The sequence below is a fragment of the Chenopodium album genome, chromosome 10, assembly GCF_948465745.1.
Source record: "Chenopodium album chromosome 10, dcCheAlbu1.1, whole genome shotgun sequence".
NCBI lineage: Eukaryota > Viridiplantae > Streptophyta > Magnoliopsida > Caryophyllales > Amaranthaceae > Chenopodium > Chenopodium album.
In genome coordinates, this window is record NC_137843.1 from 33,071,476 (window position 1) to 33,078,152 (window position 6,677).

The 6,677-nt window shown below is 40.1% G+C and overlaps 1 non-coding gene across 1 annotated transcript; it reads right to left on the minus strand.

The window, feature by feature from the left end:
* Positions 1 to 1,000: 1,000 nt before the first annotated feature.
* On the minus strand, positions 1,001 to 1,106 carry LOC145565844 (small nucleolar RNA R71). Its single transcript, XR_014095211.1, has one exon. It is a non-coding gene; the product is annotated as a small nucleolar RNA R71 (small nucleolar RNA).
* Positions 1,107 to 6,677: the final 5,571 nt, after the last annotated feature.

Below are 6,677 nucleotides of genomic sequence, written 5' to 3' on the forward strand. Positions count from 1 at the left end.
TGTCTGATGATGAGAAATTACAAGTCTTCATGCCTCGTGAATCTTGCTGAGGGCAAAATGGTAATTTTGATGGCATTTAAGGGCATGTTCTCTTTAGCTTAATTTCGGTTCGGTTTAGCTCTAATCAATTAAGTTCAGTTTAATTTAGTTCAGTTCCTAACTTCCTTCTCTCATAAACAATTCATTTCAGCTTTATTAAGTTCAGCTTAGTTTAATTTAGTTCAGCCCCAATCAATTCAGTTCAGTTCAATTCAGCTCATTTCAGTAAATTAGAACAGACCCTAAATATCGGTTGGAATTTCCCGCGAGTTTTTTTTTACTCTTGTTACTTGTCAATGCTCACTTTCTTCTTAGTTTTGTTGTATGAACAGCGGATGAACCCGCTCAAGGTCTTTAGTCCCCATCGATCCCAAGCTCGAGAGGTCTTTGTCTTTGCTAAGAAGAGAAGCGAGAGCAAGGAGTAGGAACTCCTATTCTCTTACAAGAGAAGGAGTGAGAGAAGAAGAATATACTCCACCTTCCTCACCCTCAAGTGAAGAAGTAGGTAGTCCTAATTCTTCATCAAGTTCGGAAATCAACCCTTTTTCAACCTTTGACTTTGAGAGTGTGCAACCCCTCAAAATGGGAGAGAATACACCTTTTGGGTCATCTTGGGGCTCCCGAACCCTTTAGGGCGCAAAGTGGAATCCTAACTCCTACTACTCAAGCCAATAAATTCGAAATCAAACCCAATTTGATTGCCTTGATAGAGCGGAAACAATTCTCGGGTGGAAAGTATGAGAGTCCTCATGAAATCTAAAAGAGTTCGATAAATATTGTGATACAATAAAAGTCAGTGGAGTAAATCAAGAATAAATTCGACTCAAAATGTTTCCATTTTCTCTAATTGGGAAAAGTTTAGAATGGCTAGAGAAGGAGTTACCCCCTAACTCTCTCACAACTTGGGAACAAGTCACTTCGGGATTCTTGAGGAGGTTCTATAATCACAGAAAGACCGTCGAAGCTCGATCTTTGATTCAAGGCTTTCGTCAAAAAGGTGGTGAGTCCCTAAGTGCGGCTTGGGAACGATACAAAGAACTCCAATGCCAATGTCCACATCATGGAATACCCAAGTATCAACTCATTCACACTTTCTATGGTGGTCTCACACCTCAAGGAAGAACAAGCTTAGATGCCGGAGTCGGTGGTTCAATCATGAACAAAGGAGAAGATGAAGTGAAATATATCATAGAAGAGGTTGCAAAGCATTACGAAGATTGGTACGAAGGTGATAGAGATGCTACATCTAGAAAGGGCACGGTCTATGCATTAAAGCAAGCCAACGCAATCAACAACCTCTCTACCCAAATCTCCAAAATGACAAAGCAAATGGATGCGCTATTGAAGGAGAAATCCAATCATCAAGGTAACACCTCCCCTTCAACCAAGGGAGGCAATGGTATGAACACTTCCTCCCCTTCTTCTTACAATACAATGCCTCAAGGATGTTTGTTTTGTGTTAATTATGGTACCTATGATCATGTCACCTCTCAATGTGTATATTCTTGTGAAATTCAACCCCCTCCCCAAGAACATGATGAAAATGTGGAAGATGTTAATGCTATGAACTTTGCTCCTATAATGGGGATATGGGGAATATGAGGCCAAACTCCAATCAAATGGGGAATTGGAATCAAAGTGGAAACCATGGTTGGAACCAAAGTGGTGGTGGTTATGATAACCAATATCATGGTGGGGGAGGCCCTTAAAACCTCAATGGATGAGGCTACTCTAACCAAAGAGGGTATGGTAATCAAAATCAACAACCTAACTCCCGATACAATGACTATTAAAACAAAAATTTTGGTGATCAAAGTAACATGTGAAACAATCAACAATGCAATGTTCCTAACCAAGGTATCGGGGGCAGTAGACGTCAATATGCCTCTAATTACGCTCAAACCAATAGGCCTCCCGGTTTCCATTAACCCCAACTTCCCCCACCTCAACAACCTCTTCAACTTGAGGATCCTCCAAATGATCCCGTGATGGCTAAACTAGATGCCTTATTGAAATTGTGTGAAGAGGTTCAAAAAAGACATGAAGAGGACCAAAAGCGAACAAATGCTCACATGAAATTGCTTGAAATTCAAAATTGCGCAAATTGCATCTAATTCATCCCCTTCTTCTTCTTCTTCTTCTACCCTTCCAAGTCAAGGAGTCAACCCTAAACCCATGTATGCCGTGACAACTAAGAGTGGAAAAGTAGTGGGGAGTGACCCTTTGGTTGAGGAGAAGTCTCATGAAGAAGAGGAGCTAGAAGATGAGATTGAGAAAGCCAATAAGTCATTGGGTGGTGAGAAAGAAAGGGATGTTGTTGAGGATCCAAAGGAGAAAGAAGTTAACCCCTTGCCCCTAAATCGCCAACCTAGTGACGTGGGGAAAACTAGTTCGTTGACTAATCCTCCTTAAGTCAAACTAAATTTATAAACACTTAACAAGCCTAATTACAAGTATAGAGGTAAGTCAAGAGTCGAACCCAAAGGAACAGTTATGTTCAAGCGCTCTCAATTATGCGCCTAAGCTAGGTCAAAATCGAAGGTGAAGAAGTAACACTAACAACTAACAAACAAATAACCAAACAAATAAAACACTAGGGAATGGGGATCAACAAGTAATGATGACAATTACAACAACTTGGGAAGAACATGCCAATCAAAGGTTGTGAAGACTTATGATAAGAGCTATCAATTGGAATCAAAGAGTTATCTCCTAATCGTTAAGCTAGATGTCTCTACGAATAGCAAACTAAAAGAATCACAATCCAAACCAATCGATAATTGCAATTCCTAAATCAATTGGTCGTGTCATTAGCAATTGCAATGCAATCTAGCATATTTCTCAAGGCCTAACCAAATTACACACATCCAAACTTACATTAATCACTTTAATCTTAACAATCAATCAACACAATTCCCAAATTAATCACAATTAATCAATCATACAAGTTTCACCCAATCCCTAGCCAAACAACTACTCAAAGATCATCATCTAATCAACAAGGAACTAAAGAAATCAAGAATCAACAAAATATGGAGAACAATTACACTAATCAAGATCAATCATCAAAACCAAATCAAACAAACATGAATCTAAACAAAGCAATAAGATGAGATAGAGTTAGAAATGCTCATTGATAATAAAGAAGATCTTCAACACAATTGTCACCCTTGTATCATCAATCTCTCAAATCACCACTGAAATCTCTCACTTTCTCTCTCTAAATCTTCTCCTAAACTAAACCTAAAACTAGAGAGAGAAACTCTCAACTAAGCTAAAATTATGATCAAAATTATGTTTAAAAACTTCTTACAAAATTAGGGTTAAGAAAGGCATTTATAAAAGGCGCAGAAACCAAATCGAGCGAAGCCGAAAACAGGGAGGAGCGCCCCCGCGATCAGGGGTGCGCACCCGCTCATGCACCATGCGCACCCACGCACAGGGGTTGTGCGCCTGCGCTCTTCTGGGTTTCTTCGACTTCTTCGCCGCTTCGAGCGCTTGCAAATGGGTCTCGTGAGCTCCACTTGATACATGTTGGGGGTGGAAATTTCTAAGGGCCTCCACGGTGGGTTCAACACCATATTTCATAAGAGCACGGCTTGAGAGCGCAAGAGCTAGAACTTGGAGCATCCACTTCCTTGTATCTTAAGCTTTCCTAATGCTATGAGCTTACTCCAAAAGCATCTTCCAACTTATAAAACCACCAATATCAAGACCCGAACCTCGTACAATACCTACAACCACGAAAAGAGGAGAAATAAAGGAGAAAACACAAGAAAAACCATAGAAACACAAAACAAGAGAGAAAAAGGAAATAAAGAGGAAATGCATAAAACTAAGGATTTATTAAGAAAGAAAGCTATGAAAAGAAGGTAAAAACAACCCAAATACTCATTAAATAAGTGCCATAAATGGCACTCATCACCTAGAGAGGAAAAGCTACCCTTTCCACAACGATTTGTGAGAGCCAAGCTTGATGCTCAATTTGGGAAGTTTTTGAATGTCATTAAGAATTTGCATATTTCCCTTCCTTTTGTTGATGCTATGAAACAAATGCCCCACTACTCTAAATTCTTGAAAGACCTTTTGAGTGGGAGAAGGGAGTGTGAAACCGTGAATCTAACCGCCAATTGTAGTGCCATCCTTTCCAACAAACTTCCTACCAAGTTGAAAGATCCATGTAATTTCTCTATTCCTTGTTCCATTAATGGTGTTGAGTTTGACAAAGCATTGTGTGATTTAGGAGCAAGTGTAAGACTTATGCCCTATTCGGTCTACCAAAATCTTAGTGTAGGAACCCTCTCCCCCATAAATGTTACTCTCCAACTAGCGGACTGCTCTACTAGGTTTCCCATGGGTAAATTTGAGGACATTCCCCTTAAGATTGGAAAGATCACATTTCCCGTGGACTTTTATGTGCTAGAGATGGATGAGGATGAGAGGATTTCTATAATTTTGGGTAGACCATTCCTAGCTACTTCTAGAGCAATCTTTGATGTGAAGGAGGGTAAGATGACCCTAAAAATTGACAAAGACTCAATAGAATTTGATTTAAATAGTGTCATACAACAACCCTCCTCAAGTGGTGAATGTTTTAGAGTTGATGTTCTTGATAATGTGTTCAATGAATTTGCTCAATCCCCTTTGCATGCAACTAGTGATCCCCTTGAAAGTATGTTATTTAACGAATCTAAGATAGGTGCTCACAAGGAAGACAAGCAATTCTATGAGGATTTGATTGAGGAAAGTAAAAGAGAGTGCAAAGATGTAAGCGTGGAGGAAGAGGCTCCTTTCACTCATGACCTTTTACAAATTGAGGAAAAAGAAGAGAGCTTCAATGGTAAGGGAGCACCAAAGGTAGACTTGAAACCTCTGCCTTTGGGCTTGAGGTATGCATATCTTGATGCTAATGAGTCTTTTCCCGTAATCATCAATTCCAATCTAACGAAGGAGCAAACCTCCCTCTTGATCAATGTTTTGAGAAAATACAAGGCTTTAGGTTATACCATTGATGACATCAAAGGTATAAGTCCATCCTTATGCGTGCATAAAATTCATCTAGAGGGAGATGCTAAACCCGTTAGACAAAGACAAAGGAAACTCAATCCTTCCATGCAAGAGGTTGTGCGGAAGGAAGTTTCTAAGCTTCTTGATGCGGGAATTTTCTACCCAATTGCTCATAGCGATTGGGTATCTCCTGTACAAGTTGTGCCAAAAAGGGTGGCATGACGGTAGTGAAAAATGATCATGATCAACTAGATCCTAGTAGGCTTGTTACCGGTTGGTGCATGTGCATTGACTATCGCCAACTCAATACAAGTAAATGTAAAGATCATTTTCCATTATCGTTCATTGACCAAATGTTGGAAAGGCTTACAAAGCACTCCTTCTATTGTTTCCTTAATGGTTATTCGGGATTCTTCCAATTCCTGATTGACCCCAAGGATTAAGAGAAGACGACCTTCACATGTCCCTATGGTACCTTTGCGTACCGTAGGATGCCTTTTAGGCTTTGTAATGCCCCCGCCAATTTTCAAAGGTGCATAAAGTCAATTTTCAGTGATATGATTGAAGATGAAATAGAAGTTTTCATGGATGATTTCTCCGTTGGAGAAACATCCTATGAAGATTGTCTATCCAATCTATCTCGTTGCTTAGAAAGGTGTGAGACGGCCAACCTCGTGCTAAATTGCGAGAAGTGTCATTTTATAGTAGAGAGTGGGATTGTCCTTGGGCAAAAAATCTCACATAAAGGCATCGAGGTGGATAAGGAAAATGTAGAGGTTATTGAGAAGGTTCCTCCACCCACCAATGTGAGGGAAGTGAGATCTTTTCTTGGCCATGCCGGGTTTTATCGGTGTTTTATAAAAGATTTTTCATTGATTGTCAAACCTCTCACATCCCTCTTGCAACAAGATAAATAATTTGTATTTGATGATGCTTGTCAAGAATCGTTTTGTAGGTTGAAAGAAGCACTTTGCACCGCTCCCATACTCCAAGGACCAGATTGGTCTCTACCATTCGAACTTATGTGTGATGCAAACGATGAGGCCATTGGCTCGGTCCTTGGACAACAAAAGGAAGTAACTTCCTGTTATACATTACTTGTCCAAGACTCTCAACGATGCGCAACGGAATTATACAACTACCGAGAAGGAATTCTTGGTCGTTATCCACTCGGCTCGCAAGAAGGAGGCTAAACCGAGATTGTTGAGATGGGTTTTGGTCCTTTAAGATTTTGATTATGAAATGAGAGATAAAAGGGGGCCGAGAATGTGGTGGCGGAACCTTTCTATGTTGGGTGGTGCAAGGATTCATGAAAACGGTTTGCCAATAGAAGATGCTTTAAAGGATGATTTTCTATATGCTCTTGAGGAGAAGATAGAACCATGATATGCGGATATAGTCAATTATTTGTCTTGTAATGCCATACCTCAAGACTTCACCTCCCAACAACGTCGAAAAATCAAGCATGAAGCCAAGCGATATATATGGGATGACCCCATTTTTTAGAAAAGAGGGGTTGATGGTTTGCTAAGAAGATGCGTCCCCAACGATGAGATTCAAAGTGTCCTGCATGTGTTCCACTCTTCTCCTTGTGGTTGGCATATGAATGCTCAAAAGACCGCCTCCAAGAT